Genomic DNA, 12,253 nt, shown 5'->3' with positions numbered 1-12,253 from the left:
TGGGCTTTCTCAAGGTTACCACTCTACCACTTGAACTACAGCACCACTTCTGGCTTTTTCTGTGTATATGGTACTGGGGAATCAAACATAGGTCTTGGTGCATGCTAAGTAAGCACTCTACCATTAGGCTATGCTCCTAGCCTGATATACTCTTGTGTCCAAAGTAGAGTAATAGTAGACTTAAGGATCAAAGGCTGGTATAAGCCAGGCCCCAGTGGCTCATATCTGTAATCCTACATACACAGGCGGCTGACATCTGAGGATTGCAGTTTGAAGTTAGCCCAGCAGGAAAGTCCACAAGACTTATTTCTAATTAATCAACAAAAAAGCTACTGTAGGGCTGGGAGTTTGGCCTAGTGGTAGAGTGCTTGCCTAGCATGCACGAAGACGCGGGTTCGATTCCTCGGTACCACATATATAGCAAAAAGCCAGAAGTGGTGCTGTGGCTCAAGTGGTAGAGCCCTAGCCTTGAGAAAATCCAGGAATAGTGCTCAGGCCCTGAGCCCAAGCCCAGGACTGGCAAAAAAAAAGCTACTGTGACTCAAGTGGTAGAGCACTAGCTTTGAGCAAAAAGGAGCTCAAGGACATAGCTCAGGCCCAGAGTTCAAGTTCCAGGACTGGCAACAAAAGGACTGATATGTCACAATCTTATTAAATATCATCTGGCTAGATTGTTATAGTAGAATACTCAAATTTAGGGGAGAAAGAGATAGATTGAAATCCAACTTCTAAATTTTTTACATAATTTTCAATATTTTTAAACTCTTTGTTTTACAAAGGGTAACTGGGAGTTCTTATTGCTCCATTCAGATGAAAATCATGAATAGGCAGGGGAAGGTCTCTCTCTGTTACCAGCCCTGCGTTCCTGAGTGTCAGATTTATGGGCCAAGCTTTGAAATCTCAGAGGCTTATAACTCTTGACCCTGAGAGCTAGAGACTTGTAGCTTCAAGCTTTTAAAGCTTCAGACTTCAAGCTTTTAAAGCTAGAGACTTAACAGCTCTAGGTACTCAGATCAGGGCAAGATCTGGGTCTACAAAGCCAGCAATCTTTCATGCAACTGCTAGTGTTGGAGGCTCCAGCTTTGAGGCATTTGGACTCTCAGTCTTTCACAGCAGCTTTTATCAGTCTTAAATTTGGGGTATAAGTATCTTTGGCTCTTAACCCTCTGGAATTGTTCTAGTGACTAAGGCACGTTGTCTGAGCTTTATTCCCTTCCACAGTGTTAATTCATTACTGCCTCTCACCTTCTTAATACATCTTGTCCTTCATAGTACTTGTACCATCTGGAACTCTTCAACTGTCTCTTCTTGCTAAGAACTTAGAAATTCAGGAGTGTTCTGGGTTTATAGCCTCAGGAATCATTCCATCAACTGGCTTTTAGCTGCTACTGTTACTTGCCAGGGGCTGGAAGCCTGGGAATTTTGTATGCTCTGAGTCTCACTAACTTTGTGTGAAGTAGTTGAAATAAAGAGCACAAGTAGGCAATAAATGGCCACTTAAGAGAAGCCTTTATTGGACCTAATGTTGTACCACAGGGTAATGTGTAGGAGAAACTTCCTAGACTGATTTGACAAGATTAGAAGTGGCCTGCTTACAAAGGAAGAACGGGGGCATGGCATTCTTAGGCTCAGATTTATGACTACAACAAATGCAGACTCACATGTGCATGGCTATCACTTTCAACAAACACCAATGTACATATGCACAAATCACAAATTTCATCGATGAGATAGTCACAAGCCTCATATTGCACTAACTACAGGCTATTTTTCTGAGTCAGTGAGGAATTGTTCCTCTTCTCTTCCTGAGTGAGATAGCTACTGGATCATTTAAAGCTCACAGCGCTTGTCTTGCTCAAAGTAATCTTTAATAGCCAGCAGAAGTGCCACACATACATACAACTCAGAAGACAAAGATAGAAGTATTTCAGTTTAAGATCAGCAAGACCAATCTCAAAAATAAGCTGAGAACAAGACATGGCTGAAACTTGTAATCCTAGCTCCTTGAGCAACAGAGAATGTTGGAAATCATGGTTCAAGGACAAATTTGGGCAAAAAGAAGTTTGTAAGAGTCAATCTCAACTAATGCTTGGGCATGATGGCATCAACCTGTTATTCCAGCTACAGGGGAAACATAATAGCTAGGTACAGTGGTATGTATCTGTTATCTCAAGTAACATAGGAATGTAAATTAGAAAGACTAGAGCCCAACCAGGGTATAAAACGAGAACCTACCTTGGAAATATTCAATTCAATGCACCATGAAAAATAAGTCAAAATAATTTAAGAAAATAAATAAACTGACTTGTGTTACACAACTATGGTCTTAGCTACTCAAGAGGCAGAGAGTTAGTGAGAGGCCATGAAAATAAACTCAGCTGAGGCTGGGAGTGAGGCTCAAGTGATAGACCACTTGCTTAGGGCAAGGCTCTTAATTCAATGTTAGCTTCCCAGTACCTCCAAAAAAGTAAACACTAGTTCAAGTTGCCTAAAGAGCTTCATGACTAGTGATAAGGCCTCTTGAAGCAGGGGTTGAGGTTTCAGCAACAGCTGTGGTTAGAGTCATCCTTTCATCTAGATTGGAGTTATCTCAAATCATGAGGTGACCAACCCAACCAGACTGCTTCAAGGGATGCCAAAGAAGAAGGTGCTTGGCTAACCGCTCTTTAGTGATAACATCCAGGCAAAAAGAAGTGTCTGTAAGCTGGTATTCAAAAGGGTGCTCCCAAGACTTTTGCTCACTCGTGAAATAAGTATGAAAGGGTATTTACAATGAATTTGTAAGAAGTTAACTTTTTCTGAACTATAATCATGCTTAACCTTAATCACAAATGCATCTCTAGGGAGGGTTGGGTGCCTCTGATCTGTCTCCTACAAGCATTTGTCCTACATTGTGAGGAGGAAACAAGATAAACACAGGATAAAGTGGCTGGTACACTGATAACCATTGTATTTCTATATTTTCACCATCAACGTTCTGGAGTGAGTTGTTAATAATATTATACAGTAAAAAAAACCCTTTTGATTGGCCTCCCCTCAAATATGCTTGTTGGGTAGGTCACTAAAACATCACATCAAAAGGCAACTTTTCTTTATCATATGTATTTCTCTTCTGCTGTTGATGTGACAAACCATCATGGAATCCTAAATGCACTCCTCACTGGGACTCGGATATATTAGTCTGTACCTGATTGATATCTCATACCTTTGGTTTATTATATAGTATGCTTATACACATCAGAGTATTTCCCACAGATCTTAAGCCTCTCATTCACATTTCTTGAAATTACTATACAAATGAGGTCCCTCTTCTTGGACAAACTGTCAGAGATGCCCAAATCAAAGGGACTTACAGAATTTCTCATCATGAGAAGAGAAATGGAGATACTTATTCTAAAAGCTGTCAAAAAGAGAAATGAAGGTACCTCTTCCTTTGCCAAATTAATAAATCAACCAAGTTAAAGTGCTATCAGGCAAGATTAGCAGCTACATGCAGATTTGCTTCTGCTGAAATTCTAAAACCATGAGGTTGCAATGCCAAGTGTGGTTGGTTTACTGTATCAGGGTCAATGCCATATGTCTTTTTGAATCAATTATCCTCGTGGGTGACACTCAAATCTACTTGTCTGTGTTGCACTTAATCCCTGGGTTCAATCCTGTATAACTAAGGCAACCATATTTTCTGCACCAAAAATCAGGAGCCACATGCATAGACTGACAATGCATTGTTTTTTCTGATCTGTGAATTATTCATATGAAGACTGGCAGAGATAGAAAAATTCAATCACATTTAATTGTACTTTTAATGAATTTACTTTACTGAAAAGGTGTTTAGCAGATGTCTATCGGTGTCACCATCAGCATTTATTCTCTGTGGCTTCCTCCAGGCTAAATTTTCCTATTACCGTTCTTGCATCCTGAGTGGGGTAATGTGCAATAATGTTCAACTCATCTAACCCCTTGCTCCACACGTCTAATCTGTTTTAAAACATTAAGGTCTTAGAGAAAATGGCTTTCTCATTAATTCATGTAAATACTGTTGTCCTTGTCATCATAATGGCTGGGGTTGACCAACTTGTCATCATAGTGGTTGACCAACTTAAATGTGCACTAAACACAACTGGGCCTAGTGGTAAAGTGCTGACTTAGTGTGCACTAAGTCCTGGGTTTGAGCCCTCGGTACCACATACATAGGAAAGGCTGGAAGGGGTGCTGTGGCTCAAGTGGTAGAGCTCTAGCCTTTAGAAAGTCTAAGGACAGTGCCCAGGCCTTGAATTCAAGCCCTGGGACTGGCAAAAAAATAAAATTAAATAAAATTATAGATTCTTGGGGCCCATTCCCACAAAGATAATTTAATATAACTGAGGTTCAAAGATTAGCAGGTTTCCAAGCTCATGCTTGTTATTGGTACAAGTAAACTAAGTACTACACTTTATGTAACACGGTTTTGTATGAACCATATACTTTGGTATTTAATGTTTAAATTCAATGTGTTAATAGAAAAGGCTTTTATTTTGAACCCTAAAATGAAAGTGAGAGAAAAAAATCTGTGATTCAACTTGAAGATAAAACATGTTCCTGGTAGATTTAATCATGATACAGAATAAAACAAGAACACGATTGGTCTCAATCTGATAGCACTGTAATCTCATTGTAGACCAAGTATCTGATGAAGAAAAAATAACCCCCTGAAGATTGAATTTGAGTACTGGGAATTACCACAGAATAATGGTAATGGCACAAACCCAAACTGTAAAGTGGACACATGGAAATTCTCTTCAACTTGCTTGAATTTTTGTCTCAGTCTATTCAGTTTTTTTGTATATTATTAACAAATACCTTATGTTTAACTTATAGTGAGTTTGGATGGCTGGAAATGTCAATTTCTGCATGCAAACTGGGAAAGGGCTCTTAAAATGATGAATACATTACATCCTTCTAACTTTGTATCCACATCATTATTTGTGATGCTAGCAGCACTGCAAGTAGAACTGATTCTACAAATTATATCAGAATAGTTTTGCATTTGTTGGGGTAGGGGGGTCCTGGAGCTTGAACTCAGAACCTAGGGGGCTGTCCCTGATTTTTTATATATATTTTTCCAGTCCAGGGGTTTGAACACAGGGCCTGGGCACTGTCCTTGGGTTTTCTCAAGTCCAGCACTCTAGAACTTGAACCACAGCATCACTTCTGGCTTTTTCTGTGTATGTAGAACTAAGGAATTGAATCCAAAGTTTTGTGCATGCTAGGCAAGCACTCTACCACTAGGCCACGTTCCCAGCTTCTCCCTGAGCTTTTATACTCAAAACTGTCACTCTACCACTTGAGCCATAGCTCCATTTCTTTTTGGTAGTTAATTACAGGTAAGATTCGCAGAGATTTTCTTGCTTAGGCTGGTGTTAAACTTCAATAATCAGATATCAGCCTCCTGAGTACCTATTACAGGTGTAAGCCATTCCTGCTCCACCTTTAGAAACCATGGTCAAGGTCTGCTGTGTTGTATCCCTCAGAGTGGAGCTATTCTGTTGAAATATTTTTCCTACTCAGTCTAAATGGTCCCTTCCCCATCTTCCCGAATAGATACCATTCCCCAGTTTTCTTCACTGCACTTCTCAATCATCTTGTAGTTTTTTGTAGTCATCTCTGCAAAAATAGACATTTAGTGTATGTATAAATGTTTCAGTGTAAAACAAAAATCATTTTGGTGTTGTGGGCAGGGATAGGCTGTTTCCCATAGTCTTATGGAGGTTCATTGTCACCTGTTCACTTTGTACAAGACTAACAATAATGTGAACTTGCCATTCTGTTCTTGGGTTTGTTGGTCTGAGGAAGAGATTTACAAATATATTCTTTCAAAATGTTATTTATATAAACATTAATATACTGTACATAATGTTCTCTAGATTGCTTATTTCACTTAATTTTCTAGATTGCTTAATTCACTTAATTAATAATTTCACTTAATAATCTATCTTAAACATCTTTCCAAGTCAGCAATATAGAGCTGACTCTTTCTCTTGAGCTTCTGTCAAGTGTTCATTATAAGAATGGAATGCACAAAACTAGTTTAATCAATATTCTAAAGAAGTATCTAAGTTTTCTACAGTATCCTGCTATTGCAATCAATATTATTATAAGTGTTCTACTATACACTTCTAGCACATGCTCCTATAGAACATGGACTTAGGAAACCATCATCACTTTTGAAATAGTATGCAAAGAGCTTCAAGCTGCTTACTTTTGTCCAATAGAAAATACATATGTCTTTTTGTTTGAATAATTTGGGTTCCATTTTTAGTCCTTTAATATCTCCACACTTGTTTTTCAATCTTCTCTGCCATCTACATTTAGTTTATTTTGTATCTTAATTCATTTATCAATGGAAAATGCCTAATTCTTTTTCTGTGGATGGAAAGGTATGATTTTGAGGAGGAGAAAGAAAGAGGATAGGAGAGAAAAGAAAGAGTTGACAAATAATATAAAGGAGCATCATTCCAAGTTTTTCTACAATTTAACCCTGATATTTGAAGGGATGCTAGCCCCACAACAGCTTTATGATACAGATTCTGCTAAAGAATGATGCTTCCTAAACTCATTCAACCACTATGGAAAGCAGTATTGCAGTTTCTCAAAAGACTAAACATAGAGCTCCCCTATGACCCAGCAATTCCACTACTCGGCATTTACCCAATCGTTCAGAAACAAGGACAGACTAAATCCACTAGCACAACGATGTTCATTGCAGCACTATTTACCATAGCAAAGATATGGAACCAACTCAGATGCCCTTCAGTTGATGAAGGGATCAACAAAATGTGGTATTTATACACAATGGAATTCTATGCTGCTGTCAGAAAGAATGACATCGCCCCATTTGTAAGGTAGTGGAAAGACTTAGAAAAAATCATATTAAATGAAATAAGCCAGACTCAAAGGAACATAGGCTCAATGGTTTCCCTCACTTGTCATAATCAGGAGACACCTTGGGCTCTCCTAGCAGAGATTTACAATAGAATAAAATGTAGATTCATAAGGCCATATAGAATGACACTAATGAAAGGACCTGGATATAGAAACAAAAGCCATGTAAGAAGTGATTGCTGTCATTAATGTACTATGTTATCTCTCATCTCTTTTGCTGTCCCTTGGTTATCTCATATTGTTACAGTGTTTCACCTTGTTATCGGATATATTGGATATATCTGTATTTGGTTAAGTGAAGTCGGATAGGGAAGGGAGGAAAACAAGATGGGGGCGGGGGTAGGCGGAGGGAAATGGGGACCATGTCATGAGAAAGGGTATCAATGTATGTGAAGTAATGCACCTTCTATCTGGTGAACATAATGTAACCCTTCTATTAACTACAATAAAAATATATGAAAAAAAGAATGATGCTTCCTTTCCTATTCAGCATTTTCCTTTTGAAAGGGTGCTTAACCATGAGTTCTTGTGTTCTTTAAATTCTACCCTACTTATGTAGGGACAATTCTCTAATTGGCTGAGATTTTTTTGAATTGAAATTTGCCTTTGGGAATATTTAGTAATCCCTGTGTAATTCAGTATCATCTTCAAACCTGACAGTTTTTCCTAAAAGGTATACACCTCAGGCAAAACTGAATACTTAAAGACAATCACCATCTTGATGGTTTGATTACAACTTCATTGTTTTTTGATTGCTGAGATTTCTACTGGCACAGCTATTTAAGTCAGTTCTAGTTCGCAGTAGCAAGTAATTCACCTGCTAAGCAGAATCCCCAGGATGAAAGTGCCCCTTATGTGATAATGCACCCAGGCCTGCTGAGAATAACTGGGGATCCTAGAAAGCTGGCAAAGATGAATCTCCATTAATTTGTCAGCTCTCACTCCAGGTAGTTCCTGGGTCAAATCTCTTTGTAGTTACTGTGCTTTCATTTTAAGAATGATTACTTCCTCTGGTTGATGTCCAAAACCCACACCTTGTGCCAGTTAATTACCTCAGTTATCTTTGTATTATGAGATCACTAGGTAGCAGAACGCCTGTCTAATTTTGGTGTTGTTCCAATAGAAAAAATTGAGACAGTCAAATTTCAGCTTGTTACAAAAACATTCTTATAATTGGTGCTTATTCCTACAATGGAACAGACTGTCTCTTTTAGTAGATAGCTCCTGATCCCCAGGAGTAGATCCCCTGGAGTATTCAAGCAGAGGTTTGGAAAACTCCCATCCCCCACTTCCACCCCCTAAATTATACCATCTGTCATCATTAAAATCAATTAATTAAATTTTGAAATGGAAATGACTACTGTTTTTTTCTGAAAATATACATAAATATTGTGAAACATTAAAATAATACAGAAGAATTGAAAGCCTCCCTTAGTATCCTAGTCCCATGGACCTCCAATGTTAAAAATTCCATGTATATTCTTTATATAATATACCTGAATAAGCATATTGGTTCTTACACAAATGATATCATCCTTTGTATAATTTTTATAAGTTGTTTTGTCCACTTAAAAGATGCATGTCACTAAAGCAGTATTTTGTAACTTTATATTAATCTTGGTAATATACTGAATGTATGCCAAATGTTGGTATGCCAAACACAAAATTATCAAGAATCAAAAAAACAATAACAATGTGAGCATATTATACTACCATCACTTCATTATGAACATTTTTGAACATTTGGAAAGGTTGAATAAAGTATACAATGAATCCATATATACTACTACCTAAATTCTGCAATTGTTAACATTATATTTGCTTTATCACTTAACAACCATCTTAGTTTTTCATGCCTTTTAATGTGAAAAGGCACAAGTTAAGCCTAAATAACTTTGCATACGTGTCTTTAGAGTCTAATGTTTAAATTAAATGAAATTCAGATACAATAAAACATTTTATGATTGCATTTAATGAGCTTTTATCAAATGCATGACTCCTGCAACTTACATCTTCATCAACATAGACACTATCCCCCAAAATTCTTTTGACATGCTATTTTGTAATGTCCTTTATGTTCACAGGAAATCCACTATTTCTTGCCAATAAGTACATTTTTCATTCATGTTTTTCACTATAGAAATAAAATATATATGTTGAAAATTTACATGGTACATTGTATGATCAATGCTATTTTGCAACTTGGTCTTAAGGTTTCATCTTAGAATATACATCTTGGATATTTTCCCCTACTGAACTAGTAAGCACATTTAACAGTTTCTAATATTCAATAACATATGTAATATAATTTATATAACTACCTCCACTGGTGGACATTTCAATATTATAAATATAGTTGCAGTACAAATTGTAGAGATATTTTCCTATATTATAAACATCTAGAAACCTGATCATGGGAAATGTATGTCAAATAAACTCCAATATACATTCTCTAGACTCCAATATACGTTCTCTAGACCCTAAAAGCAGTCTATTTTGCTATTTGAATGTATGTTTTCTATGTTTCTAGAGCTAGCAAAATAAAGCTTACAATATGAGAAGGAAAGGCTGAAAGAAGAATCAAAGGGTGGAAAACATACTTTATCTTTTGGGACTGAGGATCCAAGCATCACAAAGTCTAAGAGCAAAATGAACTGAGGTAACAACAATAATAGTAATAAACACTTGAAAAAAGGTAAATCAAGAAAGATGATGTGTAGTTAATGAGGGAGTTTAAAAAGTTATAGAAATATAGAGATTTGAATTTTGAATTGAATGAACTAGCATGCAGGTTTGTTAACACATATTTCTTAACAGTACTTTGAAAGTTTCTTGGTCTTTGATGGGACCTGAGAATTTGAGTTTTTAAGGACTTGAGAAACTGAGTCTCTAACATGTTATCAGATGACATTGTACCTTCTCCTCCAGGAATCACACGAAAAAGCACTAATCCAGAGAATATAGTCTGGGAAGAAAACATGTATTTCAGTTCTGTATTAGCTCAAATATTTTTTCAGCATTGTACTTTGCCCAAGTAGTAAATTTAGTAATAAGTACTTGTTTTAACTTTTGTTTGAATCACTTTTTTCTATGTATTTATAAGAGCAAGCCTATTTCTCTTTAATGTCTGCTCCCTTAATGTTCCATATCTCCCAGTCTCCACCATGGCAGTGATATTATAAATTTAAGATTTAATGAAAAAATTTCAATAACTGAATTCATCAGGTTAGCACATCTGAAATGTAGGTACAGATCTTTGCCACATATGTCTGTACAGAGCTTATCTCCACAAAATTCAGATTTAATGTGTGTAGTGCAAACTTGAATTAACTGCTTTTCTCTAGATGCAATGAATATTGGTTCTGTTAATTTGCAAGGCTACATGCCAACATCAAAATCATGCTGAATCAGAAAAAGCAAATTACAAGTATAAACGCTTGTGTATGCACACACACATTATTCCTCAGGGTTATTTAACTTCTGAGACATCAAATTTACTAGCCTTTCAGAAACACACCATGTCCATATGTCACAAAATTTATTGTAATCCATCAATATATATGAAATGAATGCAAGATTGCATGCCAGATTCTTTTTTGTATCCTTTTATATTGACATTTTAAATAAAATTGAATTTCACTTCCAAACAAAAAGGTAGCCAAAATAATATGAGACTGTAGCCCAGAAGTATATTTTCCACATTTATTGAATCCCCACAATGTATTATTTACTGGATTCTAGGAACAAAAAGTAAAGAGACAAGGGTTTTTTTCCTTTGAGTAATTCACAATTTAGTGGGAGAAACACACAAATAACTACAAGATATCTAAGAAGGGCTATCATAAAACTCTGAAGAACAGTGTTATGGAATCACAAAAGAATGAATCATTCTTATTTTTGTGAAGGAATCAGAAGAACCATTACAAAGTGAGACTTTAATTGGGTGTTGAAAGAGTTGCCTGGTGAAAAAGTTAACAAAGTCCACTTCCAGCAAAGAGTATTGTGTAGTCAGATGTTGAGAGTTTAAAAGAATTGTGTCTGTTCCAGCAAAGGATCACAATAGCTCAAAAGCTATGTACATATAGTCATATAGGATGAGACTAAATGATATGACCTCTAGGATATAGAATTAAGAGGTTTACCTTTGTGATTATTGCCCTGAAGGTACTATGTGAAGTTATTTCTTTTCTCTTTTTTTCCCCCTTATGGTTTATCTCATATGGTTACTGTATCTGACTTTGGTACCTGGTATATTGTGTATAAATTTTTTGTTTATTTGAAATAGGGAAGGGAAGGGGAAAACAAGATGATGGGGGACGGAAAGGGAGAGAAAGACATGAGAAGGATATAAATATTCAAGAAGAGCCGGAGCCAGCCGGCAGCAAGGCGGGATACTGGATTAGTGGGTGAAGATGAGAAAAAGAAAAGACAAGACAAGTAATAGATGGGGTCAGGAGGGCTACAGCCCAAGACTACAGCCTAAGGCTGCAAGCTTAAGAGTGCAGCGCCCATTTATTTCCCATTCTGGTCTTATATAGTCTCTACAAAACAAGACCCTGTCAGGTGTTACATTGATAATCAAGTCTCAGCAGAGAGTGATAAAGCAATAACACATTCGTACCAAAAGGGTAATCATGTCTCAGCAGAAAGTGATTCACAATACCTACGATATAGCTCAAAGTTCATAGGCATGGCATCATACATGACAGCTCATTCATTATCTTACTCAGTGATGCAGATTTATGGGCCAGCCTGACCCTGCATTCGGCTCCCAACAAAGAAGTAATGTACCCACTACCTCACTAATGTATCTGTAACCTCTCTATGCATTATACCAATAAAAAATACAATTAGAAAAAAATCATCACGTGTGTGTGTTTAGGATAAGCCAATACATTTAGTATGGCTGGTTCTAGGAGCAGGGCTGGAAACTGAGAGTTACGGAAGGCACTAGAAAGGCAGTAGATGAGGCCGGGAGTTTGGCCTGGTGGTAGAGTGCTTGCCTAGCAGGCACGGAGACCTGGGTTCGATTCCCCAGAACCACATACATAGAAAAATGCCAGAAATGGTGCTGAGGCTCAAGTGGTAGAGTTCTGACCTTGAAAAAGTCCAAGGATAGTGCTCAGGCCCTGAGCTCAAGTCCACGACTGGCAAAAAAAAAAAAGAAAGAAAGGCACTGGATGACAGCTGTTTGAATCCATGCTAAACGAGTTAATTACTACACTGAGCAGTGAGCCTTTGAATAAAACAGACATTTCTGTGTTAAATATAAAATACTGGGCAATTCCACTGTGTAAGCGCTTAATGTTTATTCATTTAATACAAGGATGTG

The sequence above is a fragment of the Megascapheus bottae genome, chromosome X, assembly GCF_031878675.1.
Source record: "Megascapheus bottae isolate mThoBot1 chromosome X, mThoBot2.hap1, whole genome shotgun sequence".
NCBI lineage: Eukaryota > Metazoa > Chordata > Mammalia > Rodentia > Geomyidae > Megascapheus > Megascapheus bottae.
This window is presented reverse-complemented; position numbering follows the sequence as displayed.